We start from the raw sequence: 26,753 nt of genomic DNA, 5'->3' as shown, positions 1-26,753 counted from the left end.
TAATTTAATATAATTTAATTGGGGTATTTTCCTTGATGAAGACTACTTTGTTTTTTAGGAAGAAAATTGTACCATTAATGTTTGGTCTTCCCCCAAATGAATAAGAGAAATTGTGCTCCTTTGGATTTTTTTTTCTAATGTTGTATGTTGAAAACACAGTTTTCTATCTTTATTTTCTATTTGGAAAAGTGGAAGTACCATTTTTAAGACAAATTATGATGGTTGCACATTTAGAAAAAAAAATGTCAACTATTATAAACAAATATCCTATGTAAGGGGAGCTTTAATATCCCAATGCTGCCACCAAAATAATGTAAAGGAACTATTCAATCAGGAAGGGGATTCTGCTGCCACCCTTTGAATTCAGGAGCCTTGCTTTATTTGTGTTGAGGCTTAGAGATGAGAGTGAGACTTTGTATATGATGAAACAAGAACTATTTGTTTATTTGACTCTTTTGAGGTACATCAGCATGACGGTTTTCAGGAATGTAAAAATAGTACAAATGCTTGATGGTTACAAATGGCTTTTGAATGCTTTCTTAAGATGTTATTACTTCAAAAATTTCTGTGTGACTTTCCTTAATGAAATTCCATGGCCTTTCCTTCCCAAAAGGCTTTAATAAAATTACTTTCAAAAACTGACTTGTAAAACTTAAACTGGACTCTAAAATCCTAAGCAGCTCTTTTAAACCTAAACTAGGACTTTTTGTCCTCTTTGAGCTCTTAACTATCCAGCTATCACTATAAGCTGTCCCAGCTAACACCCTAGCTGAACTCCAGGGTATCAGCTATCTCTTTGGCTGTCCCAGATTAACTCCAACTGCCTAGAATGTTCAGAAAAACTGCTCCAACTGACGTTTTTGATCCGCCCATCTCTTGTGACTTAGCATCTGCTTATTTGCAGCTGGCCAATCAGGCCACTTCATGCAAATAGCTATCTAGCTCCTCCCCCTGGCTGTTAGAAAGGAGCCACAAAATGCCTGCCTAACTTTCTGGTTTTTTACATAATGGCTGCTCACAAACCAACCCATTTGAAGTAGGCTACATACCACTTTTCCTCAGTTAAGTCAATTCTGTTACATCCTACCTCAAATGGGCATGCATTTTAAGTGTCTAGATGTTTGGGTACCATGGAATACCTTTGCCCTTGAGCCCGGAAACACTCCTATGTGGACATAGGGCAATTTATTACAATACATTGGATTTATCAAGAGAAGCCGCTTTGAGTCTCCTTCGAGAGAGATAAAGCTAGGTATAAATAACAACAACAACAACAACAACAACAACAACAACAACAACAACAACAACCAGTGGAAAGGAATAGATAGCTAAGTGCAATTTTATTTGCTTGGATGAAGGGTAATTTAATTTGCTCTTCATTTGCCAAGGTGGGACTGATTGTACCTCCTCTCTTTAAGAACAGTGGTAATTTAATGGGATGGATATATGGCTGATGTTGGGAACTTTGAGAGTGTGAAGCATCTCTTGCAGGAATATTTATCCACAGAAATTAAAGTTCTGACAAATATATTTAAAATAGTTAACTGAATAACTATAGCCCTTCATATGATGGTGGATCCCTGGGATTTATGAACTGTGTTCAATCATTATTCCAAAAAAAGTATTAACTTCCTAGGATTTATGAACTTTATTTAATCCATTGGGATTTTGGTTTATTTAATCTAGGGGAAAACTGAGATCCTAAAGATAGCTATTTCCTCTCTCATAAAAAAAGACAAATTATGTTCCCCAAAAAGGAAGTGAATTAAAAGATAATGACGTTCATGAAAATCATTCTTGCTACTCAAACTCACACTATGGGCACTTCAAGACAGTACCAAAATGCGGGATTAATATGCAGGAAAAACAAACCTGAGACTTCAGAACTGGTCCCCACATAGACCTGCCAGTCCTAGGCTTTCTTCCCCCACTGTCCTCACACCCTTCTGTGTCTCGGAATGTAATGGAGGGCACACGAGGGACATCCGCCGGAAGTTTCTTTTTAATCACTCAATTATGTGCTGATGTTTATATGAACATATGCAAATATCTCAGTACAAATATAGAGAGATTTCTTTGTGTACATATATGCATCAGCACATAATGGTGGGATTTTTAAAATGCCACCAGATTTCCCTCTTTCCCCAATTACTTATTTAATTTTTAAAAAATTAAAATGAACACTTTCAGAGACCTCTAATGGCTCCCCACTTCTCTCTTGAAACCAGATGGAAATCAGCTGTGTCTCCATGGGAGCCCGAACAGCTGATCAGCTGTTTAAAACCAGCACAGGCAGGAAGTAGTATCCACAGGGAAACCCGAAACTTTATATGACTGCAGTGCCACACCGTCATGGGAAAATCCACTTTTTTTGCCCAGAACCAAGATAACGGAGAACCTTTTTGAATGGGTTTTTTCCTTTGTTGCTGTGATTGAGCACACATTTAGCACAAAAGTAATCTGGCCATCTCCCTTTTTAACCCACCCAAATTATAGGCACTATGTGGAAGCGCCCTATGAAAGCTTCATGGGAATAGAGTAGACGCTGATAAGGACGCAAAATGAATGTGGGATTTTTTGAGGAGCAAATGTCATCCTGTTTTTCATAGGACAAATGGGTTGACTATTGATAAATCAACATGGTAATATTTGAAGTATAGCATTTTCTTTGTCCAGTAAATCTACCTGAATCAGTGGAGTCAAAGTGGCAATATACCATTTAGTTGGAACTGAGCACTTCAGAATATAGGACTGAAGCCCCTTTTCACATCAAAATACTTTATGAAACATAGTAATACTTCTCTGAGCATATGAAATATCTGTCTATGTATTTATTGACCTATCTAGCAATTCGATTCCTGTAGTATTGCAGTTGCAAACACGTGCTTCATAACTGGGAAGTCCCCTCTAAGAGATGGCATCAACTATTCATGTGGGATTTGGTTATGTGAGGAAAATAATATTGTAGGCTTCAAGCTACTGATTGGATAGGAGGGTAACCCCTAAGAAATTTAAGAATAATAAATGCTCATAGAGGAATATACAAATTGGTTCCCTGTATTTTAAAAATCACTTCTTTTCCATAATTTTTGAAGTATTAAGCACCGAAGGAACTGGTTCACTCTCAGACATATCAGCAAACAATGGCATGCCTGCTATTGAGTTTTTGACAGGTCTTAATTCCATAATGTTAAGTTTTCTTCTAAAATCAATACTGGAAAAAGGTTTAATGCTGATGTCATGTAACTAGACTTATTGCTTTTGTGTTTGTATAATTGTAGTACCCTTGGAAATGAAATTATTCTTTACCTTTCCCCATAATTGGCAGGAGTCAAAAGACAATGCTGCAAGGTTGCTCTTATAGCAGGAGAATTCATTAGAAAGATTAGAAAAAGTATTTTGGTTTTCCTGGAGTTTATTTCTTAAAAAAACACTCAATAAAGTATCTCTCAAGAGGCTTATAAAATTGAAGTCAATGGGTGGGTGGGAATAACAACTTGGGTATCACATTGTTAGTTTTAATTAATAGAGGTATAAAAAGCGTAAATATTGACTTATTAATACATGGATTCAACAAAATTCTCAGCTATGGCTACTTTCATCCATATGATGAATCCTTTCTCCTGAATAAAGTTCCAAAATGTGATTGTGAGAATGGCATATTTCAAGTTGTGCAGTGCTGGAGGTGGGTGGGGGTGGTGTCCTTGTATTTTACAATGTTAGGTCTTTTTGTGTGGATGATTATGTTGGAGCATTGGATAACTACTACAGTTAGAATTCTAAACACATTTTCCTGGAAACAGGTTCTATGGCAATGTTTCCCAAACTTTGGTTCTCTAACTGTTTTGGACTTCAGTTCCTTGAAATTCCAGCCAGCTTGGTCAAGAGTCAGAAATTCTGGGAACTGAAGTTCAAATCCGCTGGAAGATCAAAGTTCTGTTGGAATTAATGGCACTTACCAACAAGTACATGTTTTTCGGAATGAAATATAAAACATCTACATAAGAAATAAGAAGTCCAAAATACATCATTTTGACCTAATAATAATAATAATAATAATAATAATAATAATAATAATAATAATAATAATTTTTATTTTTATACCCCACCACCATCTCCCCAGAGGGACTCGGGGCGGCTTACAGTTATAAAACAAACATACAATGGTATAAAATACAAAAACACACAAATAAAATTAAAAGGCATAAAATAAAATCACAATCATTGTAAGACACATGTTAAAACACAGCAATAAAATCATAAAATGAACTGGGCAAAGTGCACTGAGTGAAACTTATAAACATGAAGGACGTTAAGGCGCTATAAGGTGCTTCTCAAAGAGCAAGGCATGTTTCAATAAATGGTGATGGTTAAATTTGAACTAGAATATAGTCCTGCTTATAGTATCTAAAAGGAATAAAACCTGTTCCTCTTCACATGCACTAATAATTTGGAGGATAATCTATTTTATTATGAATGGTAACAAGCCCAAGTTAAGCACTTCTAAGTACCTACCTCTCTGACAAATTTATATGTGTGAAATGTAAGCCAAATGTCAAAACTTCTGGGTGATACTTCATGTGGATGAAGAAGGGGGTTTCAGTCTATGAAATCTTACATCGATAAAACCTATTAGGTATGTGATTAACTCTCCCTTTCAGATCAATGGGAATGCAAAAGATCAAATGACAGTGAACTGAGTTGATTTTGCCCTGTTCCAAAATATGGTACATGTAAAATGTCATGCAACTCACCCTTCCACATGAGTGTTAGATTAACTTTTAATATGGCCCGGCTTTGGGTGAATGAACTGAAGGACTTTGAGTCGCTGCATTGGGATATTAAGAACTGTCAATTAATTTAATGACACATTAAACTGATTAAGCTCTCCTTGAGAACTAAAAATTTGCATTTGTCAAGTCTGATATAGCATTTGCTCCTAACTGAAAAGTAATCAGTTAAAATAATCACTTTCAATTGTGACATTATTGAGATTAAAAATTTGTTACTAATGATTGTCTGGAAAGCTGATGACACTAATGCATTTTAACCAAAGTGTAGGCAATTAATAAAATCAGGATAATAGCACTGGACCAACTACTAAATAACATTAATATTTTATCATAAGAGAAACAAATTTAAAGATATGGATACTGGACAGAACTACTGAAGCGATTAAATACTATTTGAATCAGGCCTGGGGAATGTTTGATCCTTCAGTTGTTTGGAATTCAATTATCAGAAGTCCCAGTTGTCATGGCTATTAGCAAGTGATTGTGGGGACCATAGTTCAGATAATCTGACAACACACAGCAATATTTAATATAATTGCCTCAATTCCATTTTGATAAAAATTACTGAAATACAATTTTTTGAATAAAAATAAACCTTAAGGTTTTTTTTAAAAAAATAAAAGAATGAAGGAGAACCAAAAATGATGTTTCTGTCCTCCTACACTCTGAACTTTGATTGTTTAACTCAAACTGTTGAAGTCTTGGTTGAAATACCTGTTCATTCGTTCTTGATACTGTCAAAATAGAGTTGTCAAATTTTCTTTCTAAAGGTTTACAGTCTTTTATTTTTTTTAAAAAAATACATAAAGTAATGGTGGCATCCAATACAATGATTTTCTCTGTTCTTTTTAAGAGAAGGAGGAGGACTATACCCACTTGATATTAAGTCAAAATATTAATAACTGTTAAAAATAATGTTTCATTTCAAATAATTCATACTAAGTAATATTAGAATTGTATGTTATTTTAATACAAAAGAAAAAAATTAAGAAAGAGTTTTAGTAATTATATTAATACTTGTTAATATATTTTGCAAAATTAAAGCCTGTATATCAAGGAAGTATGTGTGTATGCTGAAAGTAAAAAGCAAAACAAGGGTGCAGAAAATTCCAAAGTTACTAGGTAGTTCTTGATGTTTAACTAGAACAAAGACATACAGAAACAATAGTCTGATAGAGAATAAATAAATAAATGGCCAGGGTATAATGAAGCAAAAAAACTACTATATTGGTACAAAAGTGTTTCTCATATCTGATGCAAGCAGGCTGATGCAGTCTGATGGCTCACAGAAACGTAACGGTAGACAGTGAACTCTCAAGTGATTTCATATAAATATCACTTGGCATTGGGTGGGAATAATAGTTGACATTACTGCAGGCATGGACAAACTTTTTTGTCTTAGGACCACATTGTGGACCTGGCTGAGAAGGCTGGGCCAGGAGGGAGGGAGGACTGCCAGGCACATGCTGGGCAGGATGGGCCCGGGGAGGGGGATACACTGGGGGGGGGGGCAGGGCAGGGCCCGGGTCATCCTCAAATTTCCTCATTGTATAAGGACAGGACTGCTCATCTCAACCTTATGCCAGGAGGAAAACAATACATGAAATATTCGCCCTGATCCTCCTCCCCGGATCTTTGGGCTGTTCTCTCAGTGTTATGCTGGGAGGAGGGCAAAACATGTAGTGGCTGAGATCATTCCAGATGGCTCTCAGCTGCTGTGTGCCTTCCTTTCCCATCCTTTCTGCATAATGATGTGGTGGGCCACCATGTCCTTATGCTGAAAGGACAGGGAAAATGAGGAGGGCCTGAGGTAAGCACTCTGGGGGGCGCATCTGGCCCCCGGGCCTTAGTTTGCCCATACCTGTATTAATGGAATCTAGTTAAATCTGCCTTTGACTGGAAAAATAGATCGGGGTGGGAAACTTTTTTTCTGAAAGGGTCCTTTGGATATATATAACATCATTCATGGGCCATACAAAATGATCAATTTAAAAATTAGTATACTACACACACACATGCACTAGATAATAGATATGGCTGCTCAACAGAAAATTGATTTTTTTCCATCAGAAAAAGGTGGACCCTAGCTCAAAATAGCCGATATCATGACAAATCATTATATTCGCCCTCATGTTGCTAAAAGGTTCTTTTTAGTTTTTATGAGAAAAAAATTAAGCTAAATACTCAAATGCAGTTTCTGTCATGCACTGTCATGCAAATTCATTCTTTTCTGTGCAGTTCAGCAGTTGATTCTTTTATGGCTGGGTCTACACTGCCATATAACCCAGATTATCAAATCAAATAATCCAGATTATTTTCTTTGAATTGAATTATATGAGTTTATACTGCCATATATTCCAGTTCAAAGCAGATAATCTGGATTTTATATGGCAGTGTAGAAGGGCCCATAGTTTTCCTCTGGTTTCCTCATTATTTAGGATCAGTTGTTTCCCTGGATGCCAAATCTCTTTCCCTGGACTGTTTCCCCACCCACCTGTTAGTCACCTGCACCACTTCCTTTTTTCAGTCCTGCTTTATCCCTTCAATTTATCTCTGGGAAGGAATGACTATTGCTGTGTTTGCAATGCCACTTGACAACAGAACTTCTGAGGGTTCCTTTGTCAGACAGTGGTGTCCCTTGCTATAGGGAAGGCAGCACCAGCAATAGCATCAGTGGAAAGACCAGAGGCAGGAAGGAAGGATGGGCAGACTAGGCAGAAGGTGGAAGGTGAAGTGTAGAGCCCACCAGGGTTGCACTGCCCAGAGAAGGAGAGGGAGAGGAAGGGAAAGAGAAAGAGACAGAATCTTACATGGCCCATGGGCCAGATGTTCCCCACCCTTATTGTAGAGAGTATAAAAGCCATCATCTAAGGTATGAAAGTCAGTCTGCAGAACAAGAAAAAATAGAGGAGGAGGAGGAGGAGGAGGAGGAGGAGGAGGAGGAGGAGGAGGAGGAGGAGGAGGAGGAGGAAATGTATTTGTTACCTACCTCTCTTCACGGCTTGAAGTGTGGTACAACATGATTAAAACAAACTGATAAAATATGATACTATTAAAATGTATATATTAAAAAACATAGAAAAAAGACAAACACTAATACTAAAATAAAGATTAAAATTTAGAGTTTAAAATTGACTATGTAGGCTTTCCAGAAGAGATACATCTTCAGTTGTGTCTTGAATTCTGACTGCTGATTTAGCTATCAGATCTCTTCCAGAAGATCATTCCACACTATCAAATGCTTTTTCAGCTTTGTTGATCTTGTAGAAACATGTAATATTGTTCCATCAATCTATCAGGACCTGGCACTCTTCCCATTTTCTCCTCTGGAAGCACCCCTGTAAGTTCTGCCATTGTTATAGGTTAATCAAGTCTCTTTCTTTGATCTTCATTAAGCATCAGAAGATTTTATTTTTATAAATATTTTTCCAAAAAATCTTTTGTAGACTGTGATGCTTTATAAAGTAACGTGTGATAGACTAACTTGATCTTATCCCAATTTGTGAATTCTTTCTTCCCTTCTCTAATCTATAATATTAATTTATTCTCTCTTTCTTTTCTCATTTTGTATGCCAGCCATCTTCTCACTTTAGGTGTGCAGTGTTCCAACTACAAGCATATCATGGCTAAAATCACGCTTCTTCACTGACATGCATGCTTCTGTTCAGCAGAAGAGAGAATCCTCCTGTGTCCTGACACTCCTCATGTGTTGCACTTTCCTTTCTGATTTCATACACTATCTTGCTGTAAGTTTCTGAGGAGCAGCAAAAATACTGCAGAGGAAAGCAGCAGCAGGAGCCAATAGTTATCTTGCTGATTCTCTGAACTTCTCTATAAGAAGAGTGACTTTCAGTGTCAAGTTGCATGAAAGCGTCCATAGTAAATAAAGCCCAAGGTGTCTCTGAAACTCAGCTCACACACCTCCACCAGCCAAGAAAAAGCAGAGTTATACTATAGCAAGCAAGGCAAACATCTAAACAGAAACTACCTTCTGAACCCAATCCCAGGCACCTAAGGTATAGCAAAACAGCATAGGAGAATGGGGACGCTTCCAGACAGCATTTAAATGTGTGGCAAAGTGGGTTTAAGAAACTGATTTAGGCATGCATTTAAGAACCCATACCTCCCCTCAAAACCCGCAAATTCCCAGAGGGGTGTCTATATGTGCTCCCGGTTCGTTCTGGGAACCCAAACCCTTTTCCAAAAGAAGCCCATAAAATTAAAAGAACTTACCCGGTCACCATTAAAGTACTTCTGGAGTCCTCCTGACAAGTAGAAATGATGCACCAGGAGATGGGAGAGGGGTGAGGAGCAATTTTCTTCCTCATCCCCCCCCCCTCCTCACATATCATTTGTACATGCCAGGAGGGCTCCAGAAGTGGCTGAGTAAGTTCTTTTAATTTTTACGGTCTTTCTTTCTTTCTTTCTTTCTTTCTTTCTTTCTTTCTTTCTTTCTTTTTTTTTTTGAGGCTTTGGGGAGGAGGTTGGTGCCCTCTAGGTTTTCTGGCCTCATTGAGCCCAAAAAGCACAAAAGGGCTGTGTGGATTGGGCCTGGGGATTGCATGACACAGTTCCTGGGCCCAATCAACACTGGACCCATACCTGGAAAGATCTGGATGTTATCAAAGATCCAAGTCTACCAGGTATCAAATTAATGCAGGACAAAGCAGGGGTTTCCTGCTTTGTCTCAAATTAATTTGATTTTACCAGAGGTGTTGTTGGACACCATTGGTAAAAGCTTACGAGCTCACGCATTTAGGTTCCTGGGAGAGCAATGGGTAAACCTGCTTCAATATATATATATATATATATATATATGTGTGTGTGTGTGTGTGTGTGTGTGTTCTTATAGTTTTTCCCTTAACTTAAACAACAAAACTACATGACCAAATCACACCAAATTTGGACACAAAAGTCATCTGGTCTGTGTTTTTACATAAAAAAACAAGAAAAATAAAGTCCTAATAAGAGAGAGAAAAATAACTGTTTTTTCCCCATTTCTGCCAGTTAGAAGGCTAAGTTCCGCCCACTTTGTCTCCTAGCAACCCACTCAGCCATTTAATGGTGCGCAGGGCCTCTTCAATCAGGCCTCTTCCACACTGCCTATAAAATACAGATTATCTGATTTGAACTGGATTATATGGCAGTGTAGACTCAAGGCCCTTCCACACAGCTATATTACCCATTTATAATCTTATATTATCTGCTTTGAACTGGATTATCTTGAGTCAACCACATAATCCACTTCAGTGTGCATTTTATACAGCTGTTTAGAAGGAGCCTCATATAATCCACTTCTAAGCAGATAATATAAGATTATAAATATAGAGTCTCGGTTATCCAACAGATACACCTCGGCAGAACGTTGGATAAGCGAATATGTTGGGTAATAAGAAGGGATTAAGAAAAAGTCTATTAAACATCAAATTACGTTATGATTTTACAAATTATGTAGCAAAACATCATGTTATACAACAAATTTGACAGAAAAAATAGTTCAATTTGCAGTGATGCTATGTAGTAATTACTGTATTTACGAATTTAGCACCAAAACATCACAATGTATTGAAAACATTGATTACAAAAACACTGACTACTAAAAGGCCGACTGCATTGGATAATCCAGAACATTGGATAAGTGAATGTTGGATAAGTGAGACTCTATTGTAATATGAAATAATTACTGTGGTATAATAATACAGAACAATATAATCTCTAAAACTAGGACAGTAAATAAAGAGCAACACTCAGAAAGCAAGGAAATTGGGAATTCCAGAAAGGAAACAATCAGGGCCAGCTAACACTTCCCAACAAAGGATTCTCCCAGGCAGGAAGCAGACAGGCTTTGAAGCTGCAAGGCCATTAAATGCTAATCAAGGTGGCTAATTGCAGCATTCATACCTGCCACACTGAGACTATTAATTGCTATTCAAACTGGCCAACCAAGGATTCCGCAAGGTAGAAAATGGCCAGGCTTGCAAGCAGCAAGGCTATTCAGTGCTATTCAACCTGGCCAACCAAGATTTCCCTTACATAGAAAACCTCCAAGCTCTGAAGCCACGAGGCTACTCTGTCCCATACAACCAGGCCTAGAAAGGATGCCCTATGTAGAAAGCAGCCAGGCTTTTAAGCTGCAGGACTATTCAGTGCAGTTCAAGCTGGCCAAATAAGGATTCCCCTACTAAGGAAGCAGCCAGGCTTCAAAGTGGCTCTTTGATGGAGGATGCTACTCCAGCTTCTCCAGAAAATGGCCAGGCTTTGAGGCTGCAAGGCTATTCACTGCTATTCCACCTGGCCAACAAATGATTCCTGTAAGCCACAGCAACGCGTAGCCGGGCAAACAAAACAAAAAGCATAGATTGATGAGTTTCACCACCAAAGAGGGAAACATAGAAGGGTGGAGGCTGGTGAAAAAAATGTCAGGTGCCACAATAACCTCTTCGTGAGATTTCTCATGCGTTAGATGTTCCATCAGAAAATGATCTTGACTTTTATCAAAATTGTACAGTAAGGAGAATTCTGCTCAAAGCTTTATACTCTTACAGAGAGATGCTGAGTGATAAAAGGCAGAGAAAATGAGGGGAGATATTCTCTAGACGCATTTGAAAGAAATGTTTAAATGACCCATGGAAAGTTCAAAACATTTTTTTTAATTATACATGACACACCTGACCTGGCTGTTTTCATTTCACATGTGCAAATTGCTAGTTCTGAATGAAAAGGTTTGCTACAACATCTTGACTTTTTGAAGTTATAGGATCCTATCCCTATTCATTCTATATTATTTCTGTATTTGGTACCAAAGTTTCTGTTGCAGAAGTAAAGTCTAGGAACACAATCTTTTTGCTAACTGAGATGGTGTTGTTCTTGTTCTGTGACTTCAAGTTATTTCCAACTTATGGCAACCCTAAGGTGAACTTATCACAGGGTTTTCTGGGCTTGAGAGTGTGGTCAAGGCCAAGTGGTGAATGAAACCCAGATCTCCACATTTGTAGCCAAATGTTCAAATCATTTCACCACGTTGACATGCCCATAAACAAAGTAATATAGATCATACTCTCTTCATTTGGTTTATATATCAGGAAAGAAAAGAAGCATAGAAGGAAAAGAGTTTCATATCCGCATACAGCCTTGAAAATAAATATAAATGTAACATCATTGAAGTTCAGAGCACTTTTCTTGAGACTGCTAAACTACATAATGTATGGTGTACATTTAGTTGTTTCGTAGTGTTACTGCTGGAAAACATTATTATAAATGTTTTCTATAAAGTTCCTATAAAGTTAAATTAGAATATTTTTTCTTTGTATAACCTTGTAGAAATCAAAGCTAGACATGTCATGGTAGCTTACCAATATTTCCACCATGCTTGAAACAGATAAGGAGCAGTTAGGAGAGCATCAATAAAGAAGGATTTTAAGTGGGTTTATAGATAAGTTCTCCCAAATCAATTTTCAGTTCCTGTCCTTTTCACTCCTGCAAGTATTAGAGTTTGTCCTAACGTGTCCTTGAATCCAAATATCTTATCATTGAGTTTAATTTATGATGTTGGCTTTCCTGACATTTATTGTGCATTTTATTGATCAGCAAAAAGTATGTATACTTTGTTGTTTCATAACCACAGACAGATGTTTTCCTATAATTGTGTCATGAATATGGCAAAATTTACAGCATTCTATCAGCAATGAAACAGAGGCAAAAAACTTTATTGGAATGAAAGAATTCAAAACCTTCACTCACGGCTTTTATGGCTTGAATATAATCTATATTTTTATTGCTTGGTACATATATAGAGTGCTTTGGATTAATCTTATTTATTATTATAGTACATGAAAAGTGAAAGGCTTGGAGGACAACTCTTGAAGCATCAGTCTTTGGGCTTTCATAAACTAGAGCTCTATATTGTTTTCAACATCTCATATAAATAATCTCACAAGCTACTTTTGACAATTTAGTTAACACTCCTCAGCAAACACAATGAATATGTATTAATAATCTGCAGTATTACTTATGTAATGCTTGTTTAGGCATGGAGTAACTGATACTAAGTCTAAGAATGCAGGAAGAGGATTAATATTTTGGCATGTAACAGATATAAAAAACACACATTTTGATTTTAAATTTAAATGGCTACCAAAGGCAATTTTTATTGGTTAAAATATTCTTCCCTCAGGATCTTTAAGAGCCTTCACTCAGAAGATGAGAGATTAGAAGAACTTCAGTACAAGAAAGAAACAGAGGTTAGATAAAACATAATGCAAGCAATGCTACTTCGGAGGTGTAATATAAGGACTTAGGCAGGGCCGTAGCCAGAAAAAATTTTTGGGAGGGGTTTTGAAAATTTCGGGGGGAGGGGGGGTTGAACCCCTAGCACATACCCCTCCCCACTACAAACCTGTCAATATCTGCTTGAGATAGTGCCTGGAGGGACTCTTAATGTTTTGCATCTCATAGACTTAGCATGGGGATTTGGTTAACCAGTTAAAATTCATGAGTAAACGAGATTTTTTTTATAACTTGAAAAATTTCAGGGGGGGGGGGGTTGAACCCCTAACCCCCCCCCCCCTCGCTACAGGCCTGGACTTAGGCAATGCTCTTTTCTTGTTACTAACATTAACATTGGCACATGATATTTACTTTCGGATAAGCACTAGCCAAGATCTCATATTTTAAATCTTAGTTAATTATGCTTACCTAACTATCATGTCCTGACGTACCCTTCTCCTCCCCAATCTAGCTTTAATGGGCAGCAACTGTAAATATTATCCTTTTGACAACATTACTGACATTTCAAGCCCCTACCTCCAGCAATCTCTGCTATGAATCAGAAAAAGTATGCCTATTGTATTCTTTCCTAGTATTGTGGATTATTGGCAAGAGGTAGGTGGAAAGGACTGATAGGAGAACAAAACTTCCTCTTCTGCAGCAGCAGCTATCTAGTAAAGCACGACTGGGATTCTTTTACAATTGTGACAATAGTGAAACAGTCATGAGAACATAGGAACTATGAATATGCATCAGTCACAAATATATATCAAGCACTGGTTTCTCACCAGCATTATAGAATGGAGGCAGTCATCCAAGTTGCTTCTGCAGAATTCTGAGAAATGTAGTTCAGGGTGGAGCTTTTGGAATTCTCAGCTAAAGGTCCTTGACTTCCCTAAACTACATTTCCCAGAATTCTGCAGAAGCTGATCAGACGATGGCAGACAATAGCCTCTGTTCTATAACGCTGATGGGCAAACATCATAGGTTATGTATCTGCAACTGTGATGGTGAATTTCAGCCATTATCTTTATGGTCATGGGAGTGGAGGAAGTCTGCTATTTTTTCAGATATATATATATATATATATATATATATATATATATATATATATTATTTTTAAATAATATAGCAGTGATACAAGCACATCAGAAATATAAATGTATTCCCAAACCTAAAGACTAAAAATAATGTGGTATAAAAACATCAAAGCAGCAAGTAACATGTGAGCTGTTCTACATGACAATTTTAAGCTCTAAGAAAAGATTTCCCTTTTTTACAAGTTGAGAAACTAGGAACTCTGTCTGAGATAATAATGGCATTTTTCTTCATTCATTACTCTGAATTTGCTTCTTACCACTGCTGCATACTCAGATTTGACACTGTCAGTAAGTTTTTCAACAGTGATCCTATTTCTGGATAGTGCTTTGATCTCGTCATCATATAGCAGAAGCGGATTTGTCTCATCTGCCTTTTTGTTACTTTTTCACCTAGTTTGAAGAGAACATTTTGGAGGTTTTTTTTTTTACAGTACTGTTTGGGACTTCAACAGTCTAGGTAACTGGTTCAGTCTGCAGATTTCAGTACTTCACAGGAATCATTTTTGAAAGCTGCCTTTAGTTATGACATTTCTTAATTATCTGCTCTGACAAAGTTTAAAATCATTCTTCACCAGATTGCTAGATCTTTCAGTCTAAATCAGTAGTTTTCAAACCGTGGGTCCCCAGATGTTTTGGCCTTTGATTCCCAGAAATCCTATCAGCTGCTAAACTGGCTGGGATTTCTGGGAGTTGTAGGCCAAAACACCTGGGGACCCACAGGTTGAGAACCACTGGTCTACATTTAAGCTCTCATTAACTGATGACAATTTAAAACGCATTGAAAAGGATACTAGATTTAATACACATTTGATTTAAAATAAATAAATGTCTTCTTTACAACAGTGCTGAAAATCCTTCTTTTCCTTCACAGAACCAATTGATCCCAACAGATTTGTAGAACGATTAGGCTGCTTATATGGCAAAGGGTGAATTTTGAGGAAATATCCGTGAAGGTCAACCTATTTCTCTTTTGGTAGAATGGCTGTTTCCTCCCCTCCTTTGTGTTTTAAATATTATTTATTTACTTAGGATTTAGAGTTGGAACTTTATCACAGTGAACATGATCAAAGGTATCCATATAGCCTCATATGGGGCATTCATTGGAAATTGGACTCATCAGATTTGTGTGAACTTGCACAATAAGGTGAACTGGTGAGAAGCATATCATGGTATATTTTCATATCCTTAGGCCACACAGAGTGCTCATATCCTTCAATGATGGCATTTGGATAATCCCTAATGGAAAGAGCTATAAGAGACCTTCCTGTTGCAATTAGGGCATACATGAACCATGGGATGTCCCAAGTTCCAGTGATTGTTCCCCAGTGTTCCTTCAACCCAAACGTCTGGCTTGCTTCTTTCTCCTTTGGTCCTCGGTCACTCTTTACTCTTGAAACACAACTTTCTGTCATGACTCTGATTTCTAGCTCACCCCAGACTAATTCTTGTGGTATTGACCACCCTGTTTTTTTCCCTCCTGCATAAAAAACTACTGCAAGCATGGACAAAAGTGTCACTTCCTGAATTCACTGCCCTGGGAAAAATCCAATGTGCATCATCTCTTCATGTGGAGTATTTTGATCCAAAATTATATAACTGATACGAAATTGTAAAACCATTATGTCATGGGATGAGTAGTTTTCAGACTGCAGTTTTAAACAGTATTATTGATCCTTGCAACTTTCTGCCATTACAAATTTTGGCTCTCACTGCTATGATGATAATGATATGAAGTACACGATATATTTTTTAAAACTTTTTTTCTTTTATTAAGTTTTGCATGGAAAATTACTTATGTTTGATTATGTTCTTTTAGCAAAAGACTTTAGCAAAGTCCTGGGGAGAGAAAATCTGGGAGATGGTGTGATGCCAATATACTCAAAAAAATTAGAACAACTATTGATGTGGTAAAAGAAGATAATCAGTGGGAAGAGAGTAAGATTTTAAAAACATATTATGAAAATCCAGCTGCCAAACACACATATTGACCAACAGCATACATTTTGTAGAGGAAAGTTACTGTTTAACCTAATTCATGGTTGTGGTACATAATTATTTTTGGCAATTTATTTTTAAGAAAGACGATAGTTTGATTTTAAAAGAGTATTAAGGGAAGGCTTAAAGGTATCAAAAGGTTTGTAAGGTCATCATATGGGAGGATTATAATCACAGCCACATGAACAATAACAATCACCATCACTGAACATGCTGTGAAAAACATTAAGGCCAACCTATTTTTATCTTGTTTTGTGAGGACCAAAAGGAGCTTCTCATTTTTAGCAACATTTGGGCAATTATTGAAAAGACACATGTTTTCCATATTCCACAGTGATTTCAGTAGCAAAGTAGAAACAATGTGTGTAAGGCCACTTCTGTGCAATGAACCTGTCAGGGACTGTTCACGAGCAAAGCCCGTCATGCCACAGTCTCAGAACTAACCTTGTGCAATGCATCTACCTCTCTCCTCTCACACCATTTCTTTTTTCACCAGGCATTTCACCATTTAAAAAGGAGGGGAAGTGGTAGGAGGGTAGCATTATGGCACCCACCCTGAAGTGTGGCTTTGCAGAGCTGCAGCTCTGCAATTGCATGATGCCAACAGCTCTGCAGGGCTGCTGGTCATCATGTTAGTTGTTTAACATTGTCCTACACCCATTTGGATGTGGCAATGTCCAACATCCATTTGGATTACAGTAACATTCTACATAGGATTGCATTTGGAAACTGTTCAGAAACATCAGGAAGCTCAAAATGCTGTGGCAAAAGCATTGTGTGGGATTGAATTATAGGGAACATATCACTCTTGTGTTGCAAAATTGTTACGTTTCCAAGCACAAATCAAAGTGTCGTTTATAACACATAAAGTCCTATATCGGTCTGGATTCAGACTATATGAAGAATTGTATCTTCCTAAATGAGCCTGCCTAAATTTTGTGAGTCTTCGGCTTTCTCTCAATTAGCGGTATGCGGGTAGAAGACATGGGTGAGGGCATTCAAAATGACTGCTACCTGACTATGGAATTCATTTATATTGAAGGCAAGTTATCAGCACTGAATCTGGAAGCCCAGATTTCTGCTGTAGCCAGGAGTGCTTAAAATTTTTAAAAACTTGTATGCCAACCGTTCCTGTTTCTTAAGACATTGCATCTGTCCATGGTGGTACATGTCTTGGTTACATCCCATTACTGTAACATGCTACCTTTCAAGAGTGTTCAGAAACTCTGGCTGGTACAAAGAGCTATGGCCAGATTATTAATCAAGGATGGCTTCTCAGAACACACAATTCTCCTGCTGCAACAGTTCCATTAGCTGCCAGTTTGTTTCTGGGCACAATTTAAAGTGCTGTTTATGAATATAAAGTCCTATATGGTTCAGGTCCAGACTATTTGGTAAATTCCATCTCTCTGAATGAACCTATCCAGGCCTTAAGAGCCCCAGGACAGACTTTTCTCTTAGTTCTACCACTAATACAAGCAAGGTTGGTGGGAACGCGAGAGAGGGCCTTCTCAGTTGTTGTCCCTAGGCTATGGAACTTTTTGCCTAGGGAGACTAGAATGGCCCTCTCCCTGTTCGCCTTCTGGCAGCAAGCTAAAATCTTTTTATTCAGGCAGACTTCTAAAGAAGAAAGTTTTAAAGAACAAGCCAGAAGGTGCTGTGTAGTGTTTTCATTATTTTAAAATGGTTTCATGTGATTTTAACTATTTGTTTTTAACAATTGTATGTTTTTCTAATAAAGGTACATGCTGCTTGGTTTCTTGTGGATGGTGAGCTGGTGACCTCTTTCAGTATGTTGTGACACCAAGAAATACAAAAGCTTTTGAAGAAATTGTGGTTTTTTAAATTAGTAAATTAGTAAGTGTAATAGTGGGCTGTGTGATGTCAACGTGCATCTTTGACCTTTGACAGGAAGGAATGGTGTCCTGCTGCTGCTCCTGGAGAAGCTATAAGGTGGCGCCCATGGGGATACCTTTTTGGGATTTTTTAAGATGATTTTATTTCTAGAAAGAAACGAAATTCCTAAAAATCAGAAGATGACATTATGAAACTTGATGTGGTAGATGTGTCTTTCAAATGTGGCCATTTCCATCCCAATAGCTATAAAAATTAAGGGAAGGGGAGCCCGGGGAGCCCCCCCCCAATTGCCGCCAATGGGTCGGATCTTGCCACATTTTTCACCTGCAGACTGAAAACGGCTTTTCGGGTCGATCTGCAGATCCACTGAAATTCAGATAATAGAAACAGATAACAGTTCAGCTGAATTGCACAAGTCTATACTATAGGTTTTTAAATGTTTTAAATTGTATTGTTTTTAATTCTGGTTGAGTCTTTTTTAAGAGAAGAGACTGAGGTAATGATGATGAAGGTGATGACCATGATAATATTAATACTTCCAAGACTTCATTTTCATTTTGTCTAAAGAACTTTTTCTGGGAAGGGAATGAATCTACATAGTTTGCAAATTCAGAGAAGTTGCTGTGTCTGTCGTTTTTTGTACATGCATTTTATCGTGGACTCTTACCCAGTTTTATTAATTGTGCCAGGAATTACAGATACAGGGCTTATTGACCCAACTGATTCTTGGTGTACCACTTAGTAGCTTTTGATAATGGTTTTGGATTGCTTATTAGATGTTGGAAGTTTGGCACTAATCTTCACAATCAATACTTTCATTTCTACTTATTAGATTGATTCCTGAAGGTGGTGGTAGCAGCTACCTGTTCCATATCATGAGCCTTTGCTGTGTCTTGTTGTTTGATTTTACATCTTATTGTCTTATTTTTTTCCCCAGGAGGAGGAAACCTGGTGGCTTTTAGATGTTGTTGAACTTCCATCAGCCCTAATCAGGTTGGTTAATAGCGAGGAATGGAAAGGGTTATGGAAAAATGTATAGAAAGGCACTCAATTCCGCAGTTTAATCTACACAAAACCACCGGAAGAGGTTCATTTACAACTTGAAAGTTGGCAGAATAAATGAGAATGATATCAGATCTACTTATATTCTAATTCAAATAAGATTTTTGGAATTCTGAACTGGATTTAGTCATGGGTGGGAATAAATTCAGCTCAGCCTTGGCAAAGTGGAGTATTAACTGCTTAGTAAGCAGGAAGTTAATATGTAGCTTGTTTCAAATAGCATTGTGCTTTTCAAAGGGTTATTCCAAGCTTTGGTCCCTCTTAAATTCAGCTTTGAGGGTGGATCTTCAATTTCCCAACACATTTGGTTCAATAGCTACAGGTCCTTTTTCAGCAAACTCCATTTTAACATAGGATAGAATAGAATATAATTTCCATCAAGGAAATACATCTTTCTCTATTATGCTACACAGTTCCAGCTACTTGGTCACAGATTTTGAACATTGATGTGTTATACAGTATAATGAGATCAAACTGAATACCATAATACAGTTTTGGACCCAATCTATTAAATATTTCAAGCACATCCTAACTGAACACTCTGGGTTTTTCTCTGTGTTTATTTGGCTCTAAAATGCACATATATGAACTGATTTTGGTCATCTTTATATGTACAATTACACTTAGTTTGACATTCCAGTACATTTTCTGTGCAAATTCAATAATGATTGCTAAACAACAGCTTTCTTCAGGAAATTGCTGGACTGGTCATTTTGTATTTAACATTTTAAGGATTATGTATTATTGACATATTTGTTTCATTCAGATTATAAGTGAAAGAAATCGTCCAAGGAATTTCAGGTGACTTTCCTAGTATTACATAGAGAGCTCTCTTTTCAGACTGTCTAGAAATTTTAGCAGGTACAAAATGCAGGTACTAAGCTATGAGGAGTACATTGGCCTGATTAGATTTCAGCTCGTGTAATTCTTCACTACAAATTATTCATAGTGTTGCCACAATAAGTTTATTGATCACATTTTACCTCATTTTTTGCCGAACAAGTTTGTTTCTCCGAGGTTATTCCCTAACAACTATGTGAAGTCATCCACTGAACTTTCTAGTTCAGCTTAGGTGTGTAAATCTTACATTTTCTTCTCATTGGCAAGAAGGAATTATTTAACCCCTTTCTCTGTATTGTGAGAAAGTCTTCATATTTTTGAGTCAATTCGCAGTTACTGATTACTATTTGCACCTGAGATTCTGGGAAAGGGAGCCGCCGCTTTGGGGAGAAGAGAAGCGGCGTTTCTCTTCTCCCCAAAGTGCCGGGCTCCTTTCTTGCAAGAAGAAAGGGGGCTGCCGCTTTGGAGAGGAGAGAAGTGGTGTTTCTCTTCTCCCCAAAGCGCTGGGCTCCTTTCTTGCAAGAAGGAAGAGGCCACCACTTTGGAGAGGGGAGAAATTGCGTTTCTCTTCTCCCCAAAGTGCCGGGCTCCTTTCTTGCAGCAAGGAAAGGGGCCGCCACTTTGGAGAGGAGAGAAGCGCCGTTTCTCTTCTCCCCAAAGCGCCGGGCTCCTTTCTTGCAAGAAGGAAGGGGGCCGCCGCTTTGGGGAGGAGAGAAACTGCTTTTCCCTCCTTCTTTTTGCAGTTGGAGTCTGGGCGCCTGAATGCGCCTCAACTGCACCCCATAGAGGATGGTGCCTTCAGAAAATGCGTAGTTCGCTTACCGCTTGAGCCACCCCTGCATACATATTTATTGTAATTTTGTGGTATGACCATTGTGAGTTGCTAGGGCAGAATTGTATAGTTATTCTGTTTAGAAATATCAAACAGCCTCCCTAGACCTCCTGAAATAAATTTTAAGGCAAAATTACAGGTTATTCTAAATGTTATGTATAGAGAAGACAGCTTGAGATATGCAGAAATAAAGGTCATTAAAATGTTCCATCTAACCTGCCACATCTTGTTACATAATGTGTGAATTATGCCTTACATGTTATGTTATATATGATGAAGGCAAAATACCCTTTCATTAATATGTTTATGTTTTCCCCAAAAGTAACTGTATAAGGGGGGCATGACTAAGAATTCATTGTGTGCAAAATATATTTGCAAATATTTGGACAAAACACATGTTATATAGTGAGAATAGATAAAATACATATAATTAAAACATTGTAAATAAACATGAACGCTTGGAAATAAGTTGATTAACTTGTTAAGTTATTAACTCACTAATGGTTCTTAGTCACGTGGCTTAACTCACTGGATTTACTGATTAATGCTCTAGTTAATCCCATACCTCAGTGAATAAATTGATTTTAAGGTGTTGGAATTCATTGACAGGTTTTGTAAAATAGGAAAGCCCAAGAATAGGAAGGTTTAGGACTGGAGGAAATTCATCATGCAGTTATTTTTCAAGGCAGCTGAACCTGAAAGAAGAATAGCTGGAAAGCTTTTGAAGGGGTAGACTTGGGGAGCAATCGAAGAAGAATGATGGATCTTAACTTTTCCTCCTATTTCTTCTCCCTTTCTGCGTTCTAGCCAACCCTTGATTCAGTCAGTCTTGGAGCTATGATTTTGGAAGCAAAAGTTTCATGTACAGTGTTCCCTCACTTATCGCTGGGGTTAGGTTCCAGGACCACCCGCAATAAGTGAAAATCTGCGAAGTAGGGATGCTATATTTATTTTAATATTTATATATTATTTTAGTAGTTATACACTATTTTAAGTCTTTATCAACCAATCGTGTGTTGATAAATCGCCTCTTTCTCCTCTCGTTGCTGCTTGGGCTCCTTTTCTCTCCCTTTGGCTTTTCCTTCCTCCCTTCCTTAGGCTGTAAACTGTAATTTTTTTTAATGATTTATAATAGTCTTTTAGAGTTTATTGAAAAACCACGAAACAGCGAATCCGCAAAAAGTGAACCGTGAAATAGTGAGGGAACACTGTATACATCAATATATGAAAACTGTATGCAGATTTGTGTTGTGTTTTACTCTTTATTCTCAAGGATACTTATTCACATTTTGATGATGTACAAATGACCATGTACTGTTCCATTCCAAAAAGTGAACTGCGAATTAGTGAGGGAACACAGTACTAAAATTCATCCCATCCCTTGTCTATTCAGAAGTAAATCCTGGGTTATTCTAGGTGTTCATAAGGATCATTATTTCTACATCTCTCAAGCTGGTTTCTAGAAACTTATCTAGAAGCCAGCTTGACAGTTGAATAAATAAAGATCCTTATGAAAGTGTTGTAGCAGTATCTTACTTGGCACATCTTGTAACATAATGAATCTGTCGGGGGTGCTTTGAATGCGATTTTCCTGTTCTTTGGCAGTGGGTTGGACTGGATGGCCCACAAGGTCTTTTACAACTCTATGATTCTACGAATGAAGCCTTAAATGCCATGTTATGTAATCTGATGAAGGAAAAATATTCAGATATTAACAGGTCTGTGTTTTTCCCCAAAAGGTACTGTATATTAATGCCTGGGTATTTTACTTATATAAGTTGTTATATCTATGATTGCATATAATAAATACCTTAAGTGATGACCAGATGGCCTGCTTAGTATATGGCATGGATTGAGCTAAAATATAGTTTGCTTTTAATTTAATAGAAAATAACAATGTGAAAATACTTTCTTCACAAGGAAAAGTTAACATGTTTGGGCTTCCACAATCACTGAGCATTTGGAAGCTAATTGGATTGTTCCTTTGAGAGAGGATTTACATGTAACTGCATTTGGAGCTTAGTGTCTCTTGTTTCTCAGCATTCCAAAGTCAATGCTTTTATCGAGATATTTCAATTCCCAAAACAAAAACAAATAGAGCGATTAGAGGAACAGGCATTCTGTAAATCTAGCCATATCTGATAGTCAAATTACTTTGAATTTTAATCATAATTGTTAAATATTTTTATTTTAAAAAATAAATAAAAGAAAATATGGATTTTCATGTAGACTAAAGTTCATGCAACATGCAATTTATGTCTAGAGAATGTGAACAAATTTTTAATTTTATAGAGTAAGACATGGCTTACTTTGTTAACTGAAATTGATACTTCTATTTGGTACAGTAGAGTCTTGCTTATTCAGCTTTCACTTATCCAATGTTCTGTACTATCCAACGCAGTCTGCCTCCTGCCCGGATCCACAGCTGTTTCTCTAGGCAGGCAAGGATCACAGATTTTTTAAAATCTTCAGAGGACTGAACTTTTTAGAGATATAACTTCCAGTGGTATTGTTACTGTAAGTTTATTTTATGTAATTCTATCTTTATTTATAGTCAATTTTTAGTAGTCGATGTTTTAAATACATTACGATATTTTGGTGCTAATTTCAAAAATAAAATAATTACTACATAATTTTACCTTGTATTGAACTGCATTTTCTGTCAATTTGTTGTAAATCATGATGTTTTGGTGCTTAATTTGTAAAATCATAATGTAATTTAACATTTAATAGGCTTTTTCTTTATCCCTCCTTATTATCCAACATTTTTGCTTATCCAACGTTTTGTTGGCCCGTTTATTTTGGATAAGTGAGACTCTACTGTATTTGAACAGAACACATCCTTGTTACTAACTAAGTTCTGATAACCCAACACATTCCAAATGTTGGCTGTCCTTTATAGCTGTTTGGAAAACCTGGCAATCCTATTTAAAATTCGCATGCTACTGAAGGGAAAAAGTGACTAAAAGGTCTAAATATGCTGATGCCATGTTAAGGAAAATGTATTCTTCACTCTTAGGTGTCTCAAGGAAAAGCAGATTAGATCTTACAGAATGTTTTGACCAATATATTTATCAATTATCTGACATTATCAACTGATAGAAATAACAATCTGAAATGAAAGGAAAAGGTTCAATATGATTAGCTTTCAATTGGTGTTGGCTTAATGAGTGCTGTTTGAAGATTGACTAATGGCTATTAGGGATGTGAAATTCAGCTAAACCCCATGCCATTTTCGGTGTCTGGATTTCAGTGCCCCCCCCCCCCCCCGAAAAAAAATTTGCAAAATTTGTATCCAACAGCCAATGGATACATTTTTGCTCCAGGAATATCCGTCTCATTGGCAGCAATGGCGGAATTTCCCAAGTTCCCCTTTCCGTCATTTTTAGGGCATCAGTCTTAAGAAACCACTTTTTCTGGTATCATTTCTCCTCATATACTTCAACTAGACCTGGGTTAAGGCATCAGATTTAAGAAACTACCCTTTCTGGGATCCATTCCCTTTATCTCCTTCAATAACATCTGATTTTAAGGCATCACTTAAGAAACCACCTTTTCTAACATTTTTTCTCCTCAGTTCCTTCAATAACACCTGGGCTTAAGGTATCAGACTGAAGAAACTACTTTTTCTGGCATTCTTTCCCCTTATATCTTTCAATAACACAGGGGTCTAAGGCATTAGATTTAAGAAACCACCGTTTCTGGGATCATTTCTCCTTATATCCTTCAATAATACCTGGGTTTAAGGCATCAGACTTAAGAAACCACCTTTTCTTGCATAGTTTCTCCTAAACACCCTTTCAACAAAATTGAGTTAAGGCACTCTTTTTAAACACTTATTTCAGTGGGAGCCACACCACCTAAAGGACATTAGCCATTCTTAAAAAAAGATATAAATTACCTTCTCGTTTTATGGTGGCTTTAGAAATGGCAGGATACTTCTACCCCACATTTGAAGCTTGCTTCATGTGAAGGGCACCATTGGTGGCAGTTTCTTAAGTGTGTAGAAAGTAAAAGCCTATTTATTGCCATTTGAGTCAAAAAGCAAGGAAGCAATGCAGAAGAGCTGCGACTAGCATTGAGAATTTAGATCAGCAAACTGGAGCATGATCTGTCTCTCTCAGAAGCCTGCTCAAAGTAGAAAAATTGAGGCCCAGCTTGGCTAAAAGAAACATCATGGTTTTCTTCTGTTCTGATTGGCTATGCGGGTGCACTGCTGCCTCTCTATGCTTTACATGAAACCAAAAGTAAACGTAGCCTGTGTGGTCTGTTGTGAACAGGAAAAAAAATGGCAGCAGCACCCGTGCCATTATAGCTGGCTGAAAGAGCCAAAAGAGCCAAACCATCCGGAGCCTATTTTGAAAAACAGATCGGTGCACAGCCCTAATGGCTATCATATGCCAGTACTTTCTTTTAGTTTGCAATATGTGTTGCAAGCAGTAACCTTGTAGTTAATTGAATTGGTTTGGTTGGTTTGGGTTGGAAATACAGTGTTTCTTCACTTATTGCTGGGGTTAGGTTCCAGGACCACCTGCTATAAGTGAAAATCTGCAAAGTAGGGACGCTATATTTATTTTAATAGTTATACGTTACTTTAGTAGTTATACACTTCTTTAAGTCTTTATCAACCAATCGTGTGTTGATCAATCGCCTCCTTCTTTCTCCTCCCGGTGCTGCTTGGGATCCTTTTCTCTCCCTTCAGCTTCTCCTTCCTCCCTTCCTTATGCTGTAAATTGTAATTTTTTATGATTTATAATAGTCTTTTAGAGTTTATTGAAAAACCACGAAACAGCGAATCCGCAAAAAGTGAACCGTGAAATAGTGAGGGAACACTGTATACATCAATATATGAAAACTGTATGCAGATTTGTGTTGTGTTTTACTCTTTATTCTCAAGGATACTTATTCACATTTTGATGATGTACAAATGACCATGTACTGTTCCATTCCAACAAAAACAGAGGTTTTTTGCCATAGATTGTTTCATGAAAAACAGTACCCATGTTAATTCAGCATGTTCAATGTGAACATTCTGATGTAATTGTGTCAGTACAATAGTACAAATATTAGAGTGTTTGTTATGAACTGTTTTTGTTTTAAAATACCTGCACAAGAGAAAGAACCAAGATAAATACTCAAATGGATGATTTTGTGAATTTGAGGTATACATCTGCTCTGTCCACTTAGGTTCTCTGGGGGATGTTTACTTCAACCAGTGAAAACCCAACTGGCAACGGTCACCCAGAAGACCTTTTCATCAGCCACCCCGAAACTTCGGAATGACCTGCCATAAGAGCTAAATTAGCTGTCAGAATTTAAGATACAAGTAAAGATTTATCTCTTTCAGCAAGCTAACCCATGGAAACTATGGATTTTAAATTTACCTTTTATTAGTATTGGTATTTTAATCTTTGGTATATATTTTTAATTTATGTAGTTTACGGTTTATTTTATTTATGTATTTTAACTATGTGTGCCCTGCCTTGAACTGTGAGGAGAAGTAAGTGACACATAATATTATTACACTCTTCCTACTACTACTACTACTACTAAATTGGTCTATATTCTGTTACCTAGTATGTTCGTATGCTTGAATCTGATTTGGGAGCTAAAATGTTTAAAACTGAGTTCATTGTAAATCTATAGATTACAGGAAACTTCTGCACAAGGTGATGCCCAATGCCATCATGTAGGACAAAATGGCATAAATGTCTTATCCATTTTGTGTGCTGTCTGTGTTGGCTGGTAGCTTTCATGAGAACTGAACATCAAATCTATTCCAGTCTAATCTAAACTTTTAAAAGGCTGCACCAAGTTTCAGCACTTTGGATATTTCCTATACGTTTTGGGGAAAAGCCCAGGATATATTTACCACCTCCACTGGGATGGAAGCCATCAGCTGCCACAGTATGACATGAAATATTTAAGAAGTAAAAAAAAATCCTGGGGGAGAAACCTTGCAATTTGATGTCTTACAGGTCAATCAAGTGAAGAGTTGAAGCCTGTTCA

The 26,753-nt window shown here is 37.2% G+C and overlaps 1 protein-coding gene and 1 long non-coding RNA gene across 3 annotated transcripts in view; one reads left to right on the top strand and one right to left on the bottom strand.

Moving 5' to 3' along the window:
* Positions 1-26,753, bottom strand: part of sgcz (sarcoglycan zeta) — a 700,860-nt gene that overhangs the window by 174,754 nt on the left and 499,353 nt on the right. The gene's annotated exons all lie outside the window — the stretch shown is intronic.
* Positions 18,492-26,284, top strand: LOC134299262 (uncharacterized). Its single transcript, XR_010006446.1, has 2 exons — positions 18,492-19,003; positions 25,932-26,284. It is a non-coding gene; the product is annotated as an uncharacterized LOC134299262 (long non-coding RNA).

This window comes from Anolis carolinensis, chromosome 5 (assembly GCF_035594765.1).
Source record: "Anolis carolinensis isolate JA03-04 chromosome 5, rAnoCar3.1.pri, whole genome shotgun sequence".
Classification (NCBI taxonomy): Eukaryota; Metazoa; Chordata; class Lepidosauria; order Squamata; family Dactyloidae; genus Anolis; species Anolis carolinensis.
Note: the sequence above shows the minus strand (reverse complement) of the source record. Positions and strands in the feature narration are given on the sequence as shown.